The sequence below is a fragment of the Siphateles boraxobius genome, unplaced genomic scaffold (assembly GCF_051911475.1).
Source record: "Siphateles boraxobius isolate OS27281-9 unplaced genomic scaffold, OSU_SipBor_1 66, whole genome shotgun sequence".
NCBI classification, from domain to species: domain Eukaryota; kingdom Metazoa; phylum Chordata; class Actinopteri; order Cypriniformes; family Leuciscidae; genus Siphateles; species Siphateles boraxobius.
In genome coordinates, this window is record NW_027509193.1 from 18,180,355 (window position 1) to 18,200,086 (window position 19,732).

The 19,732-nt window shown below is 37.5% G+C and overlaps 1 protein-coding gene across 1 annotated transcript in view; it reads right to left on the reverse strand.

The window, feature by feature from the left end:
• The window catches only part of shank1 (SH3 and multiple ankyrin repeat domains 1), a 140,999-nt gene extending 124,034 nt beyond the window's left edge, over positions 1-16,965 (reverse strand). Inside the window, exon 1 of the mRNA XM_077212665.1 lies at positions 16,702-16,965. The gene's annotated coding sequence lies outside the window, so the exon portion shown is untranslated. The remainder of the gene's footprint in view (positions 1-16,701) is intronic.
• Positions 16,966-19,732: the final 2,767 nt, after the last annotated feature.

Below are 19,732 nucleotides of genomic sequence, written 5' to 3' on the forward strand. Positions count from 1 at the left end.
GAAGAGGTGAAGGAGGTAGAGGAAGAGGTGAAGGAGGTATAGGAAGAGCTGAAGGAGGTAGAGGAAGAGGTGAAGGAGGTAGAGGAAGAGGTGAAGGAGGTATAGGAAGAGGTGAAGGAGGTAGAGGAAGAGGTGAAGTAGGGGATAGAGGAAGAGGCCTAGGTAGAGGAAGAGGTAGAGAAGGACTTGTAGAGTTGATAGAACCTGAACAAAGACGACGAGGACCAAATTTGACTCAAGAAATCCGTGCAACACTTATTGGCCATGTTATCAACAATGGACTGACACCGATGGAAGCTGGACAAAGAGTTCAACCAAATCTCTGGTTGATACTGTAACTGAATAGTTACAGTATTCTTGTTGCTTTTACAGTAGTTTTTCTTCAGAGTCAAACTGTATGTACTTAATGCAGTAATTTTTATTTGTCTACAGATTTTATTTTTTTCATTGATTTCATTGTTGGTTGATTACTGTAACTGATTATGGTAAGAAATACTGTAAATAAATACTTGAAATATGAGTCTGCAGAAATCAGTGTTGTGCAGTGCATGGTAAGTTTATAGTAGGCCTATTTGTGTACATTCTCCCTATATCTCAAACTAATCATGAAGAATGTTGTTTATTTGTCACAATTTTTTTTTTCATCTAAATTATCCCTTACATAACAATGTCTGGCCAAAAATCTAGCACATGCTATTTCCTAAAAATAGTTTTTTTACAAATGTGTTTTTTATTTATCACAGCAGTGTGAAACTGGTTGCAATAGTGTCTGATCATTGAGGACTGTGTTGGTTAAATGAAAACTAATAGCATTTTCACAAAAATGTGTATATCTTTTGACTGAAGTGTGTATGTTTTGACAGAAGTGTGACATTTTGCAAACAATCTTGGAATTATGCCAATTGAGTGTGGTGTTTGGATAATTGTGATTACATTTTGAAAAAAAGAACCCAGTTTTCAAAATTGCGTGTAAACAATTGAAAAAAAATGTATATTATATATAATTATATATAATATATATTATATAGCCTATAGTGTTTATATTTTTGACCGGGGGATGGTTTTACGGGAAATTGTATACAAACGTTACTCGCCGGTTTGTGTCTGTAAATTGCTCATGTCTGTAATTAGAGACAGTATGGTATGGGAGTGGCAGAGGTTAGTTGTCACAATGAGAAAGGAACCTCTGGGGAATCAACATTGGCTTGGCTTTTTGGAGATGGCGAGAACTGAGCGATTTGAAATGCTGTAAGGGTGACGCGGTGATGCTGTTTTTATTACTCAACAGGTGAGTAAGGTATTTTATTGAACAGATGATTGCCTTAAGTATCACTAACAGAGTGCATTGTAAAGCATTATCGGTAACACTTTACAATAAGGTTCATTAGTTAAAGGGACATTGTGTAGGATTTTCTCCCATCTAGCGGTGAAATTGTATTTTGCATTCAAACTAATTGTGCTCTCCAGCGCCTAGCTTTTTCAAATGCGTGTTGCATCTACGGTAGCTTTTATGTACCAAAAAGCTATGACAAGATGTCTTCTAATAGCACTTCGTCGAGTTTTCCTTCGGGTGAACAGGTTTGTTATTTCAAACAAACTGCAACTTGACACAACGAACAAACGAATGTTACAGTATGATCTACTGACTGACTTGCCGGGGCAGTGACAAGCGCCTCTCACTGCTCTGCGCCTCCGTTTCTGCTGCTTTCAGTTACGTGACGCTGGCTCTGAACGAAAACGCATTGGCCTAGTACTTTTTGACCCTCTTTGCTATTATAGTTTTTCAAGATGGCGTTATAGTTAAGCATTATAGTTTTTCAAGTTTTTATTATCTGTATATAAAGATAATAAATTCTTCGTTTACGAGGATAAGTCAGATAATTGGCCGAGGTATTTGTACACCATTGAGGACATATTTATGAATAAAAACATTGATTTTAGATAATAAAATACCTAAAAAACTACACATAGTCCCTTTAACACAAGTTAATGTATTAACTAACATGAACTAACAATGAGCAATACATTTGTTACAGTATTTATTAATCTTTGTTAATATTAGTTAATAAAAATACAGCAGTTCATTGTATGTTCATGTTAGTTTACAGTGCATTAACTAATGTTAACATAATACAACCTTTGATTTTAATAATGTATTAGTAAATGTTGAAATTAAAACTAAACTGGTTATATCTCTTAAGCCTTTGATAACCATATTCATCCAGACAGTCACGCAGAACCAAAGCACAAACAATGTTCTTCCACAACAATACTTAGTTTTGATTTTTAATCACTACAGTGCCAAAAGTTAGTTTATTCTTAATATAAATACTGACAACTTAAATTTGGTGTTAATTTAATGTTTATTCTAATAACATTTCAAATTAAAATAAAAACACAGAAATCATGTTTTATATAAAAATAAAACGGCACCAAAGTATTTAAGCACCTCTTTTCAATGAACTTTTTTAAAATTTGTTGAAAAAGGCAATATTTTGTTGCTTTTTAAAAGTGCTTACACACACACACACACACACACACACACACACACACACACACACACACACACACACAATGATTTGAGCAGTTCATCCATCAAACAGATCTATACAACCTGCTGTCCCTTTCTAATAATAGTGACTTTAAGCATCAGCTGTGGATGGAACAGCAATGGAGATTAGATTAGTAAATGTAATATTTTATGGTTATGTGGCATTTTAATTGTATCTGTATTTAATTTAATGCAAAAAGCAACCCTTTTCTTGGGTTTTTAAATTACATTTTCTTTTTGTATTGTGATCAATGATTAAATGATCCATTACTCTGTGCTCGTTATTGTTGCTTAGTGATTCTTGCGTTCTTTGGCTATGGCAGTTAACGGTTTACTACCAGTGCCGTTCCATCAGCAGCTGTTGCTTTAAGTCCCTAATAGGCCCGTTTCACAATGACGTCAGAAAACCAGTGACACAACATCACTGGGATTTGAGTTCCAGTATCAAAATCTTAACCTTCAATTTAAATCCACCCCATTTGGGAAACTGACAATATGAGTGACAGAAAGGACATGTTAGCTATTATACGAGCTACTACTGTGCCCTGTACAGTGTATTTTCATTGCACCCTCCAACGCTTGTTCTTCCACTATTCAATTCTATATTATTTTGTAATATTGTGCATTTTGTCATTTGTCACCTTTCTTTTCTGCAGCACCATCTGAGCATAAACTACTGCCAAGAAGTGTCACCTACTTGTGTAAATGATAGCGGCCTGACATTTAGAAAGCTCCTTTTAGCAATGTCAATATTGCAACACGTGGTGCTGATGTCATGGATATCAGAGCACTCTTCCTGAGAAAATGAAGTTGCTTGGTATTTAATGGAGTGTGTTCAGTTCTGTGGGCAGCTCTCTAACCGCCTTCAACATAATCAATAATAAATATTCCTGCCAGCCCTTAGAGTGACATGACCACCATAAAACATCAATGGCACGTAAAAAGAAAAAAAATCTGACAGATGGCAGGCTCTCACGGTTAGATTTCCCGCTGTGTTATATATACTGTGAATGCCATAGCACATTTATTAGTTAATAAAACATAAAAAAAAATAAAGGTCCCAAAGAGAGTTTTCACAACGATGGCATAGAAGAACCATTTGGGGTTCCCCAAAGAACCTTTTAGTGACCAGTTCTTAAAAGAACCATTTCTTAGTGTGAGGAACAACCTTTTTCCACTGTAAAGAACTGTAAAGTTCCACACTCTTAAATAAGTTTCTTTATCTGTGTAACCCTTTCGAATTTAACATTCAGAATGAAAGTATATTTATTTGTAACTACGGTTGATTTAGGCTATATACCATAAAAGGAGTTTCTGTATTTTAGGTGTAGTATTATCCTTAACCTCTAGAGGGTTAACGCTGTGGTTTGTTGAGAGTCAGCGTATGTTGAAAATTAGATGAAGAAGCCTGCTGACTATGTACGCACGAGGTTAGCGTGTTGATGCAAAAAGACGATCTAATTTTCATTTGTTCTTCGGTTCAATGTGCATATTCTTTTATAAAGAGTAATATTAGTCATCGAGGTTGTTTATTTATCCAGTTGCTGAGGAAAACAACCGGTCAAAGCTTTTGGTTACTGGTTTTTCTTTTACACGAACTCTGATTGTTTTTTTTGAATGCTGATTCAATTTGAGTGATCTAATGTTACCATTTGAATGGCGAGCCAGACCCTGATCTGCCCCTAAAAGAATCGTCGTGGTCCATCACGGATGCACACAAGAGAGCTTGGCACATACATACTACCCGGGTAGCAACACAACAGGCCTTTACACACAAATACATTGAAGCTCTTTACACATAAATACATTGAAGCTCTTTACACACACACACATGACCATTGGAGCTTAACACATGGACATTTGAGTTTTTTTCATATGGACATTTGAGCACTTCATATACTACAAAGGATCCAGAAGAAATTATTGACACTGTTTCATTTTTGGTATTTACATTCAACTTCTGGTTTGATATGAATCATTTTGTGGTTGGTTCATAGAGTTGAGTGGAGACCAGACAAAGAGTCAAACTGTTAGAATATTGTTTAAATATTGAATGTGAATCATTGTAAATAAAATTGCCGGCTGATAATTACTTAAAATTGATTTGGTCCACCCTTTTGCTTTTAAATCCTCCCAGAGCCGAACCTAGGCTGAATTTAATCTCTGTAGAGTAACATAAATAGAATATTACATTTGTTGTCCACGTTACATCTGCATTTATGGTTCCATGAAGAACATCGACTGAACATTTGCATTTCACAAAAGTTTATTTATGGTAAAAAAGAGAGGGTTCTTTAGATTTTTTGAATGTTCTTATCACTAAGAAAAAATCTATGGCTTCACTGTAAATACCCCCATTTTTGACTTTTTTAACCTTTCTTTTTAAGAGATATTTCAAACCATTCATTCCACATTCTCCATGCATTCAGAGTCATTAGCTTAGCATCTATGAAAACATAAAGATAGTTGAGAGTGGCTTTTATCTCAACTACATGTTTTTTATGTGCATTAATTGCATTATTCATTAACATGCACTACTGCCTCTAAAAGCTTCTGCCTCTGACAGTTAACGACAGAAGCCTTGATTTTCTAATTAATTTTAGAGGAGTTAGATGGAAAACAGAGAGAAGAACACCAAGAACCCGAAGATTAAATTTGACTTTGTGCGTTCAAACTGTGGAAGAAAGGTGAAAACCGACATGAGAAATAGTCTTTATATCGTTCTAATCTATTCTATATAGGCCAATCAATATGGCAACACTTCAAACAGCACTTCTCTCCCGCTCCCTCTCCTCCAGGCCCCTGTGCTTCAACAATACATGTACTTCGTAATTGTGTTTGCATTTTGAATTATTCAAAGCAATAAAAAGAACAGAAAAGACACTTAGCATTCCTCCAGCTTCCACTTGACTCCAAATCTACGGCAGTCACGCAAAGCCGTGCATTATGCTTGAGGAAACGCTGAAATGATAAAGCGTGATTTCATGACAGCGGTATTTGATTATAATTAGAGTAATGCTTAAAGAAACATCTGCAATCTTTGTCAAATTTCACAAGAAAGGGAGGAATTTTTACTCAATTATGATGTAAGCAGGCATGGGATTTTGAGGAGGTGCATATGCACAGTACAAGAAATTTTGTCACGGTATAATCTTCTTAATTATTTTTAACATAATTAGTCTAACTTTATAAGTCATGTTATTGATTCTATAAAATCACTTTCCAATAAACACTTTTGATGAAGACACAAATTAAGTAATGCTCATTATTTGCTTTAATCTCGAAGACTGTGATCAATTAGGCATTCAATGGCCCATGGCTGATTTGAAAATAAAGCAGTAATCTGGCAATAATGCCTTTGAGGGATGTGAACGAAATCAATCCTGTCTAGTGTGATGGCTTTCTGCATTCAAATGTTAATGTGATCATTACAGCCATCATTATGCAGTCCTTTTTCATAATTACCAAAGCTCTGGAGAATCTGCGCCCTGAATGACATAAGATCACCCAATTGGATGGAGTATGAAGAGCCAACAACATTGACCTTACGTTGAAAGGAAGCCAGAAGTAAGACTTAAGGAATTGATAATGGGGAGAAAATACATTAATCCGTTGTGTTTGTAAGAAAAGCTTAAAGGGGCATTCGGCAACTATTTTAACTTAATAAAACCGTTTAGAAAGCATTTGTATGGTTTAATAACCTGTTCTGGTGAGAATGGTGACTTCCACGCTCCCCCCAACGTTCTCAGGCGGAAAAACAACCTTGCAACATGAGGACTAACGTCCCGGTAAGTTGGAAATAGGAAGTCTTGTGAGAAGCGAGAACAAGCGAGAAACACAAACTGCTTTACGGCAATTCAACATAAACACACACGCCATATGATACTGTGTATGATGTATTACCCACCTCGGTAGACACAGCTCCACACGATAAAGTTGGCCGGCTCCGATAATAACAAATACACATGAGCAGCGGTAGAAAGTGGGAGGAGGGGGCCACAAGTGAGTTTTTTACGACACTGTTGTAAAATATACACCTCACAGCTGTAGGGGGAGCTCGTTGAGAAAACATGAGACAACAAAGGTGAAAATCATCAAAGAAATGGCCTAGAGTTGCCGAATGCCCCTTTAAAGAAATGTTGGGTTCAAGTTAAGCTCAATCAGCAGCTAAATCTGAGTCAGAGTGAGGCACTTCAAATGATTGAGGCCAATTTGTAAATGTTAAAATTTCACTGTTTCAGTAGTATAGCCACAAGACGTAAACAATATTTGTGTTAACATGGTTTTATAAGTTGGTTATATTCAACTTTACAACTTTTTTTTCTGAAAAATAAGTTTTCAGGTAAATGGAGCACTGAAAGCAGCAAGTTTTTGTTTGTTTGTGTGCATCAAAGTCTGCCAGTGTACATGCACGTCTTCAGTACCCACATCGCCCGCTATTTCTACAGCTGTTAGTCATGGCATTTGGCGTCCACCCCCAAACCGGCCTCGCAAGCAAGCAGGAGGGTTAGGGCTGAGCGGTTAGGGAGGTTGTGTCATATATCATTACACATTCACAGCGCCGCCACCCTCCACTGTTACTAAAAATACAACCAGCAGCGCCTCCATTATTAATGTGCACAGCCACTCCAGCCAATCACACCAATCTATCCTAAATCCATCATCGCAAGCTGAACGGCACCACCTCCAGATGCCTGACTGCCTGGTTGACCCACCCACAGCTTTCTGAATAAGGCCTGCAGCTCAGCACAGGCTTTAGAAGAGGATCAACACAGGGATCCTGATGTGGATGAGGGCCTGGCTCATTCACAATAATCTCTTATAAATGGGATGAACGGATGACCGAGCACATAGTGAGGGCAATATAACTGCTCACACACCTGAGGACACACTGTCCCAATGCTACACTATGAGAGAGTATTACAATAATATATCTCTTTTTGTGAAATATTACGGTTTGTTTCCGGTTAATCTCTTGAGATTAAAATCTGGATGTTTTCGTTCGAGGCACAACACATGACAACAATATGAACAACAAAAACAGAGGATGATGTGAAAAGAAATGTGACTAAGTACATAAATGCCAAAATGACTGCTTAAAACATCTTGAACCTGAAACCATTTAAAGGCACTAGAGCTTGTAATTTCATAATCTTTTGAAGTGTAAAAAGTGATCAGTAACCTGACACTGAGCAGTCCACAGCAATATTGCAGTAATATTAATACTGAAGTCTTTGGTCATTTTCACTACAACAATCGATAACGGAGATGCAAGATGGCGGTGGTTACATTTGTATGAAATGAGAAAGAGCAAGTCCACAGTGTGAAACATCAAAGTAGTGCTGGTTTTAGATAATAGTGAATAATTTAAAATACCTAACAGCTTTTTGTTGTGAGTGACCAATTAGAATAAAGTATTCCAGAGAGCCACATAATAATATACATCCTGACAGAGAACGTCTATTATGGTCATTATTACAACTGATGGTTGAAATTTGTGTCATATGTAATAAATCTGCAGATAACAGGTATCACAGCCACTTGTTCTTAAAAAAAACTTGTAAAATATAACTCAAACCATAAGTGATTGTTAAAAACTTAAAGCAAGTGCACAGATGGATCCTTGTTTTCTTATAATTTATGCTGCCACATATTGCTCATCTCTTCAGGCTAATAGCTTTAGGCTTGAACACGCACCTGTTTCGGTGAAAAAAAAAACTGTTCTGAATCTGTTTTTGTCATTCTCTCCTCTTCCATTTCTCAAATAAAAAACCCCCACAAATGCCTATCCTTGTATTATTTTTGTTTAAAACACAAAACAGCAGGTTTCCATGGTCCTGGGAAAACACTTATCCAAAACTTGGCTAATTAATCTATGGTGATACCAAATATACAAAGTTCTGAGCAAGTACATGCATGTTTGTTGTACGTTTCAAGGGATAGTTCGCCCAAAAATTATATTATGATATATAGCCTAATATCTGCCTGATATATAGATAATATTTATAGAAGATATTTTGATACCTTTCTTTTGGGGTGAACTATATGCAACAAAAATAAAAAATATTGTATAATAAATCATATATTTAAAATATCTTCTTTTGTGCTCCACGGGAGAAAGTGCTGCATACCTGCATTAGTAAGGGTAAGTAAAACAAAAATGTGTTACAAAATTAGTGAGCTATCACTTTAAGTGCCTAGAAAATGCACAAAAAACAACATCACAGGTAAAATAACAGATAAACATTCAGAAACGCAACTAATTACACAAGATAACCTATCAATTACCATCAACCCAGTTGAACATTAGTCTAGAAAAGGACATGACTGACGAGTTGGGTGGCTCTAAAAGCCTATTGATCTAGTTGTTTACTTGAGCTGACACTGCCAGCGCAGCTAAGCTGAAGGTTGATGAATGCAGCTGACATGGATAAACTGAGCCAAAACCGTCAGCACATGGAGAGGTACATTAGAAAGTTTAGCATAGCTGCTGCGATAGAGATCTAGAGCTGTGAGCTGAAGTATGTGGCCATTAGACCTGCAGTAGATGAGCAGAAACTGAAGGATAGCAGGCATGCATCACTGGCCTTCAACAAGCTATTCATCAGCTAATGCAGTGGATCACACACAGAGTTAATCTGTTCAGCGCAAGTCTAAAACACGCTCCTAATAAACAAACCGGGTGGCGTCATTTGCCTTAATTGCATTCAGTCTAAAGGATCTGCATGGGGGAGCCATACCCATTTCAGCTAACTGGTATTCTCATCAGAAGCGTCAGCTGTGTTATAAAGAAGAGCAAACGTTGGAGGATTAATACAGGTTTTGTGTGCAACTGTATGATTTTGCCAACAATGCGATTTTATGCCGAAGTATTCATGAGTAATGGATTGTTTCCTGTCTTCATTAAGCACGTCTCAGTAGCATAATCCCTCTGGATGAAGATGAGCAATTCTTAGCCACACACACTTCATTCTCCATTGCAGGTAACAAAACACGTTTGCCCAATTGCCTGACATGTGTTACTGATGAGACTGAATAGTATTATGCATAATTGATAGGAAATTTGGTAAAACATTTGCACCCATAAAAAGCTTTAAAGGCTGCTGAGATCCGTTATGTGATTAAAAGTACTGGATGCTGCATTATAAAGTCAGTCAGCGATGGTACATTTATTCAGCAGTGGTTCTCAACCTTTTTGACTCCAAGGCTCCCCTTTGTCCATAACTGTTAGAAGGCCCAACACCTCATAGTTTCTGTAAACTTTTAACAGCTGCATGTATTTCAAGGCTAATTTTAATTCATTTTAATGAATTTTCCAGTGATCATGATTTACTTGATAAGAATTAGGGATAAGGTTTATTTTAAAATATTTTCTACTCACAATTTCTGCCTGATACAATATTTTAGAGCTTGGCATAACTAGAAAAATGTATAGTAATTATATATTTTCAAAAAGTTACGTTTTAAGATTTTATTAATCTACAGTGGTTTTTCTAAGTCTGGAAATTACACTTTTAAAATTAGGGTACATCATATGACAGTGGGAACCCTGGTTCTTCAAAGAAAGTTGTTAGAGGAATTGATTAAGAAATATCCTGATTTTGAATTAGTTGAGAACCACTGCTATACATTATACTATTATTATAAAACTATGGCTCTCAATAAAATCAAGACGATCATGAATGATCTCATGATTTCTGTCTTTAAAAAGTAGCGGGGAAACAGTAATGTAAATGTATTTATATATATATATATATATATATATATATATATATATATATATATATATATATATATTATATATATATTTATTTAATAACTTTTTTTCCCCGCTGAAATTTAGATTCCCTAGCAACCCCCGTGCTGACCTCAGTTTGAATACTCCTGGAATAGGGCATTAAATACTCCTAAGAGTCATCTTACTGAACCTGAACATCAACACTTGATAAATGTGCATAAGCAGCAAAACCGTCCATAGAAAAGTCAATATGGGGCGTAATGCACTGCCACGGCAGAAACTGCTGTTCTGGGCCATCTGGCTCACCACCACTACTTGTGAGTCTAAAAATAGCTGTACTTTGATGATGCACTGGTGACTGCTGGGAAAATTCATGCCCCACTCCCCCTTTTTTGCTGCATCCCTTTTTCCCTCTCAATGGTGCAATTAGCTCTAATACACTGGATCTGGTCCACAGAAGAGCAGGAGACTCCAGCGGATCATTCAGATCAATTGGCATGAATGAGCTCATCCTCATGCAGCGAGCGGGAAGAAAGGAAGGGGTACGGCAGCATGCGGCTGCATTATTGCAACAACATATCTCTTGCATTTGCAGCAAAGCAACGGGAGAAGATAGGGAGGAAGCGTCAGGAAGAGGATGAGAGAGGGGAACAGAGATTAATGCTGTCCTCTGAGATTCACAAAAGGATTCTGTTCCACTTATGTGCATACACACGCTCAACCACTGCTGTGAGAAACACCCCAATGCCCTGTGCTCACACTGATGCAGACACGATCACATGCTGGCTGTGCCCGATTTTCCAAAGTGCTAGACCAATCTCAGCAGCAGGATTGTGTTTGGGTCACAAGGGGGAACAGCTCTGTCAGGGCAAGGGGGCTTTGGCAGACCACTCCAGATATCCAGTTCATAGCCAGATAAGACCAGAGTGCATGACACCTGTCTCTGTATAATGCTCCAGCAATCATAAACTAGACAATCTGAACAACATCAAACTCCGTTGCTGAAAAGACCATGCTTAGACCAGCATAGTTATGGTTTGGTGCTCATTAGCTGATGGAATAGCGCTGTTATGCTATTTACCTGCAAGTTGTGCTGGTCAACAAGAATGGTCTCTTTTTTTTTTTAGTAAAGATGTTTGACCCAGGACATTTGCTGGTTAATATAGCAAAAAAAAAAAAAAACCTGCCATTGCATCATATTCTGATGAACCATTATGTGGCGAGCAGGTACGACCGGCAAAAACCTTGCCTTTTTCGTGATCATCAGTGTGCACTTTTTCGCAATATAGCCATATGATGCAAAATGGTCAAGCGATAAACATAAACACACACACACACACACACACACACAAACACACACACATGGTGGAGGAAGAGTTTAAAGTCAGCTGTCAATGATAGAAAGTTACACAAAAGTAATAATGCAACAACTTAAGTAAGAGCAATGTAATATTGTCATGCGTTAGTTTTACAAGGAACTTCCCAAAACACTAGTCATCAGCCTGTACACCAAATAGAGACACTCAGGGCAAAAGAGGGAGAGACAGATGGAAAGAAGGAAAGAGGAGAGAGTTTGGGCAGGTGAGAGAGAAAGGACAGAGCTGAAGTAGGCCAGAGCGCAAGGGAGACCGCCTGTCCCAGATCAGTCCTTTACCGCGAGCAGAATGAGAGAGGGAGGAAAAATGTGAGCGGAAGTGCGTAAAAAGACTGAGCTAAGTCCTGAAAGCTTGAACTATCCCTCCCCAAGAGCCTATACAGCAAATATTAGAGGAGGGAGAGATTTCACCATCTTAAACTGATGGACAAACACACAGGGAGGGAGAAGACGACGAAAGGTCAAGAAAAACTCACTCACTGTGCAGGGGACCGAGAGAATTAAAGTGCATAAAGAGAGGGCTAGGAGGAGTTGGAGTGGTCAGGAATAGCAAAAAAGACAGGATGTAATGAAGAACAAACATAACCTGACAGTAGTTGTGTAAAATAAACAGGAAAGAAAACAGTGAACACCATATCAAGTCTCCATGCTGGCTTAATTCAAACTGATCCATTGGTATCGATTCAAGCTGGCAAGGTAGCGCCCACTGCCTAGACTCATCAGCTTAGACATGCAGGCAAACGTGTCATTAGAAAACACTCAGGATGGAGATGTTTTTAGCATGACATTAACCGATTGCATGTTTTTATCTACTCATTTTATAGGACAGCGTGAGAAGAACATCAGACATTCATCACAATTGGCCTGTGTTTTCGTCAGGTTGTCCACACTTTCAGTATATTTTATGCGAGTGTGTGATCCTTTATATAAGCCTGTTAAAATGGTTTGAGCAGTTACTATGTTAAGATGAGAAAATTTCTCCTCATTCAGTTAAAAGTGTGAGGATGCATGGCAGGAGATCGTTGTGCTAAGCATAATGAGAGAGAAGTGTTCGAACTACAAAAAGAGTGGTGGTTCTCTCACTACAGCACGTCTCTAAATAAAGTCATGGAAGAGGCAATACACACAATCATGAAGTAATTTGAAAGAAATAATTTCACTCTACGCATTAGGGATGATTCAGGAGGGTCGACTGTATACTTGCGGCGGTACCTCACATACAGCAGTATCCCTTTTATTCAACAATACTTCATTTAAATTGTTCAAAAGGGACAGTGAAAACTTTTACAGTGTTACAATTAGTTTATATTTTAAAGTCAGCATGAAATGGAAGTTTCCGACCTTCTTTTTTCCCCTATTGTGACGGATATCTAAACGAGCTCCTCGAACAAGAAAAACGGGTGTTTTTAATTTGGATCGTGGTTTGCTATTGCTGTGATCTCATGAGAGCGCCAGCTTGCTTTCGCACCAAAAATCACGTCATCAGAGAATAAAAGATATGTCTCTGCAAGAAGGAGAGGATGTTATTTTGATGAAAGATTATGAGGGCACAGGAATAAACGAAAATAATGATGTGCATTGATAAATCATTGATAATAAATACTGCAATATTCATGTGAAAGATCATGTGACACTGAAGACTAGAGTAATGATGCTGAAAATTCAGCTTTGCCATAAAGGGAATACAATACGTTTTTTAAAACAGAAAATAGTTATTTTAAATTGTAATAATATTTTTACAATATTATAGTTTTTACTGTATTGTTAATCAAATAAATGCTGCCTTGGTGAGCATAGGAGTTTTATTTTTTGTGTATGTGTGTGTGTGTGTGTATATATATATACTCTAGACACGTTCACGTGAATGCATGAGATGGAGAGGGCAATGCAGATGAAGGGAGAGGCTGGGTTTTCCAGAGCATTGAGCAGAAGGGTGTCAGTGCCGTTCTAGTTTCCCAATTTATCAATGGCCCGTTCGATGTTGCTAATTTTAACTCCCTTTGTGTGCCTTTGTCTGATTATCCACTCTGTCATCCTATCTCATATCCCCCCCGAAGCGAATACACTCACACTACACAGGAGAGACTCTGTGTGTACGTGTGTGTTTGGGGAAGACGGAGGGAGAGAGAGAGAGAGAGAGAGAGAGAGAGAGAGAGAGAGAGAGAGAGAGAGAGAGAGAGAGAGAGAGAGAGAGAGAGAGAGAGAGAGAGAGAGAGAGAGAGAGTGTGGGAAAAAAGAGCGTGTGACAGTTGTGACAACGTGTGACAGAGGAAGAGATGTTTTATTACAAGCTATGTTGGCAACACCATTCTGCCCCAATATCTGTGCCAGGAAAACATTTTGTTTCTCAGCCCATTTGTAAATTAATAGTTTTTTTATGCTGTTTTTATTTATTTATTTATTATATTTGTGAGGAAATAATCTACTGTTCAGTTTTTACAGTATATAATTTTCACTCCATCCACTGCAAATGAAAATAATAATTCTCATTCATTGAAAAATTATTTCTAGTTTTAAGCATAAATCTTACCAAATGTAGTCCTTTAAAACACACTCTGAAGAACAAGTCTTATTAGTTTTAAGAATATTTTATTATTTTACTGGAAAATAAGACTTAAGACAAAGATTTTTTAAGGGTAATTTTTCTAAATATTGTCTTTATACACCTATATAAATACTATATTACACAGTAGGTCTTTGGCTTCATTGCATATTATATTTCCCTCCCCCATGTTCTCTCTTTCTCTCTCTCTCTCTCTCTCTCTCTCTCTCTCTCTCTCTCTCTCTCTCTCTCTCTCAATAACTAGAAATACATATATCATGTAATTACGGGTGACCGTAAAGACCTGCAACAATTTCCCTCTTCTGTGCAGACAGTGTATCAGAGGAGGATAAACACGCGAAATAAAGGCTTCTAATAATAGATTCAGCAGATAATGGCAGAGGAGAGTCCCAAACCAAATCCACACACACACTCCCTGTGCAATAACACACGTATACACACTGCTGCTGCCTCAAGATCACTTCACATCTGTGCAGAGGATAGAATGTTTTCTTGTCAGTTTACTGCCTGAGAGATGAGGAGTTTGCGATCTACTTGAGGGGCATTCAGTGGGTTGCCTGAGCACCAGTTTGTGTCTGTGGGCGGAGAACAATCTGTAGCAGAAACTGTGATTAAGGAAATTGCCTGAACGTACCTGGACCACTTACTGTATATTCACAACTTGTTATATTAAATATTAATCTTGGATAAATGGCATGTACCAAATAAACAATGAATGAAAAAAATAAAAAAAAGTTCACTCAAAATTTCACACTGTTTTTCCATATAACTTGTTTTCCATTTTCATTTCCATGCACTTACATTTAATGAACACCGAAGCTTTTAAGCTTTAAAAATGTTTCAAAGAATCATAAAAGTGGTCTATAGACTTTGCAATATTCTGCATCATCTGCAATATCTCTTTGCATTGAAAACACCGATATTTAAACTGTTATTCACTGAAGACTTGCTATAGCTCTCCTTGCCTTGTTTGTGGAAGTTGAGACAAATCAGTTTCAATGAATCGTTGAAGCACATCAGAAAACCCTGGCTGAATGTGAATAACAAAGTGAATACTAATCTAAATTTTGGTCTGTTCTAACACAGAAAGCTATTATGGCTTCGTAAGACTTGGGTTATAGTGCACTAGTCGTGTGGACCACATTAATGATACTCCTATGGGGCTTTTCTGGAGCCTCAGTTCAGTGTAATTGCATGGAAAAGAGTGGCTGGCATAATATTCAATATTCCACCTTTTATGCTTCACAGAATGAAAAGTCAGAAAAACATGAAACGACATGAGAGTGAATAATTGACTATTGAAATGTCTTTACTTAAAGCCTATATAATGTATTATAAAAGTATTTTTAATGCATTAATGATGCGTTGTAACGCAACTTATAACGTGTTGTATGGCCACATGAATCATTCTAACCACAGATTACAATATGTTACACCTTTAGAAGCATAATGATGTAAAAACATGACAAACAGCCAATTTCAGATGTAACCAGGAATCTCCAAACATTATAATGCATCTTAACTTTGGTTACAATTATTTAATGCATTATCAAATACACTATGAATACCTTTATAATACATAAAGGCTTTAAGTAAGAGTGTTATTGAAATGTGGCATTTAAGAGCAGCAATCGCATGAGAGATCTGCCATGCTTGCAGATCAGTCCGTTAGCCCTGCTGGGTGAGTAAGTCTGCATGCATGCCAATGTATGTGGGTGGGTGTGTTTCAGGGACATACTGCATATCAGTCTTTTCCCTTTAAAATACACTCTGCACAAGGAACTGATTTACATTCACTTGTAATTCTATCATTATGATGATCTCTTTCTGTGCCAAGCTCTTTCTCCCACACCAACGCACATATATCCAGAAAAACTTACTACCTACTGATCCATTATCATGCACCTCCTGTTTTAATCGAACCTCAGCAAATGTGTTCCCCCTATACAAAAACATACACCGTTGCAGCCAAAATACAGATAATGAGCAACACCAACCTAGCTTGATGTCCTCACATCATTCACTGCCTACAGCAGATACAGCACATGCATAAGTCGCCTCTGTTTCCCAAAAGCTCATATTTCCAGATCTGAATGGTTCAACTTTGAATGGCTACTACTCTTAAAAACCTCTTCAGGATCCATTCAGCTCTCATCCTGTGCACATTTTAGCCAGTCTCCCGTTCCATGCATCACCCCGGCACAGGCGTGAATAGAAAAAAGCCCCACTTACTGTCTTACTGTGGTTGCCTGTATTTGTAGATCCCTCCTTTGTAAATGGAGAGAATGACAGCAGTTATAAACGAAGGGGAAAATCCAGCAGCTGGTAAAGAAACGGGGGGAAAATACAACAACGACAAAAAAAAGGAGAAGAGAGGAGATAGAGAATGCAGATAAAGCAACAAAAAAAAAGAAAGAAAAATGAAATGGAGGAAAATAAATCACCGTGGCAACAATTAGGCCTTTGGAAATTACATTTTAGAGTGTGTCCTGCGAGCCGGTGAGCGCTGGGAGCCAATGCATATCCTCAGCGGGCAGACACCGCTCCAGTGGCCGTGCAATAGTAACACTTCTATTTCCTCGGTTCTGACAATCGATCTCACCCTCTCTCTCTCCCTCCTCCCTCATTTTCTCCATGCCACGTTCAAACAGCCCCAATCGCTCGTTCTCTTTCAGCTGGTTGGTTGGCTTCATTCCTCTCTCATCCTCTTGTTTCCCGCCCTCCATACGTGCCTTTCTCTCTCTCTCTCTCTCTCTCTCTCTCTCTCTCTCTCTCTCTCTCTCTCTCTCTCTCTCTCTCAATTGCTGTTGCCCCTCCCCCTCTCCTCCGCTGTCTTCTCCATCAGAACCCAGATACAAGGCAGACCCCTCCTTCCTGCACTCCTTCTCCCCAGCTTTCTTTGATGTTGTGAGGAGTTGTAGACTCTTAGCCGAGGACAAAGAGGAGATGTCTTTGACAGACTATAGCGGTTGCTGAGAATGGCATGAAAGTAGGGGAGAGGTGAAATAGAAAAAATACATTCTGCACAAGGCAATAATGTGAACTCTGGAAGACAATAGGAAACCAGTCGCTGCATGGGGCAAAAATGACTGAGGACTACACGTTAAATTAATAATTAATTAATAAACTAATAATAATGAATATTAGACATTATAGATGGGATAAAGAGGTTCAGTTGTTGAGGATTTCTTTCTTTCTTTCTGTTGAGGGGGTGGGGGCGGGGGTTACATTACAATGTAAATGTCTCATACATTAGCAATGCCCAGGTTGCCTAATTATTAATGAAGAGAAAATATATTCAAGAGCCCCCCAAAAATGCCACATATGGTGTTTCATATATTTAAAAAATTGGATTTTAATTTGATGGATTTTCAATATTAAACATCCTTAAATAGAGAGGATACTTCTTGGTGCTAGTGCCCTTCTAATGAAGGAAATAAACTTAACAGAAATACATTTAAATAAAATCAATTGATTGAAATTTATATAACCCTAATGGGTGTAACAAGACTTAACTTTTTTCCCCAAAAAAACGTTCAAATGTTTTAAAAGCCTCACAGACAGACGGATCAGGGTAGAAAAAGAAAACTATCCAGGATGCCATTAATTTCTTTGAACTGAAATTCCACTTCATGCCATTCCAAGTCAGCTTCCTGTATGGGTGAATCTATTTCAATTTAAATTTTCACTCACATCAACAAAAAAGGGAGGCAATTCTTCAGGTCTGAGGTGTGCCTAGCCCTGCTGTCAATACCAGGTGTAAACAGGGTCACATGTGACTGGCTGGCTCCATGTTCAGCTTGGTTAAATGAGCATGAAGTTTGTGTTGTCACGTGTGAAGGATTACATGTGCATGAGAGATCCGATTCATAGCACATCAGATGATCATGATTCATGACTGAAAAACAACAAAAATTGTTTTACATGGACTGTATATCAGTTTGCAAAACTGTAATGATGCACAACAAATCAAACATCAACAATGCTCTTACCTTGTGGTCAAGCAGTGCAGTAGTGAATGTGATATTCATTACCGTCCCTGCTATTGTCACAAACAATACAAATCTTTCTCCACTGCAAACGTTTGTCTTTACAACAGCTCCATCACTTCCTTTCATGCTTCCTGCTACTAGGGCAATTCTCAGGAAGTCCCTCTATGGTTCTTCAACATTAAATCAATCATGCTTTTAACTTCCATCTACAAAATTATTGCTCCATTTTCATCCATTGTTGTTATCAAGCTTTTATTACTCCTACCATTTACTTTGCTTTATAGAACTACAGGTGCTTTGTCTCAGAAACTCCCCATAGATCTTTCCTTACTCATCCATTATCTCTCTACAAGCAGATTCTTTCAAGCCATCTACTTCAAGACTGATTTATAACACTTCCTTGTCTCCCTTTTTGTTTCATCACACAACTGTTCCTCATAATTAAGCATAGCTGTTTTACATCAGTGGCTCTAATGTAGATAAATCTGATTTTAACATCTTAGTCTGTAACATCCAAGCAACAACAATCTTAAACTTAAACCCCCCACTAAGATCACCTCCAAACCACATTCAAAAAGGCTTAATATCATTGTGTTTATGTAATTGTATATTATATCAACGCCAACAGTCTTTGATAATACTGTCTCCAGTCTCCAGCAAACATAGACAAAAACACTGAGAAGAGATAGCTTACAAACAACGTTACAGAGTAAAGGGCTGTTTCATAAAGAGTAAGACGCTAAGAACACCTGATTTGAATGAACATAACCAATAAATTTGGGCTAAAGCGGTTAGGTCATTGAAGTTCACGCAATCCCACTAATTTGACCCAGGTTTATCTAGTCTCAATAATTGCGTATGCAAGCTTTTCTTAAGTACATATTTTGTGCTGTTTTATGCGTTTGAGACATGTTTTTTTCTTCAGTACAAAACTTACATTTCACAGGTATATTCTACATCTGTAAATGTTAGAAAGTCGTGCAAATATTTCAATTTTTGCTGCTAAACTTCACATAGAACGATCGCTGCTGCGCACCAAATAGGAGCTAAATAATTCTGACTAAAATATACATTTTGCTTGGGAAATTAATATTCGATATTTTATAACACCAGAAATATCTTCTAACTATTATCATTTATCTTTCGGATGCTGGATAAGTTGCAGTGAATAGCTCAATACACAGGTTAGCTATTCTTGTAGCTATAAAAAAAAGTGAACAGAAATAATTCAGGGGAGATATTTGTAAGAAACCAAATATAATAAAGATACAAAATATAGTTTTTGGTATAGGACATATGCTATTTAATAAAGATGAGTTATACTTATTTAGATTAATGAGAATGACAGCTTTTAAAGCAATAAAACATTTTTGGAGAAAGCAAGAATTCCCAGTTTTGAATGATTGGTTAGTTTCTATGGAGACTATGGAGAGTATAAAATGAAATTAAGAACAAAAGTATACATTTTGAACAGATATGGGCAACTCTAAAATTAAAGGAATAGGTATATTAC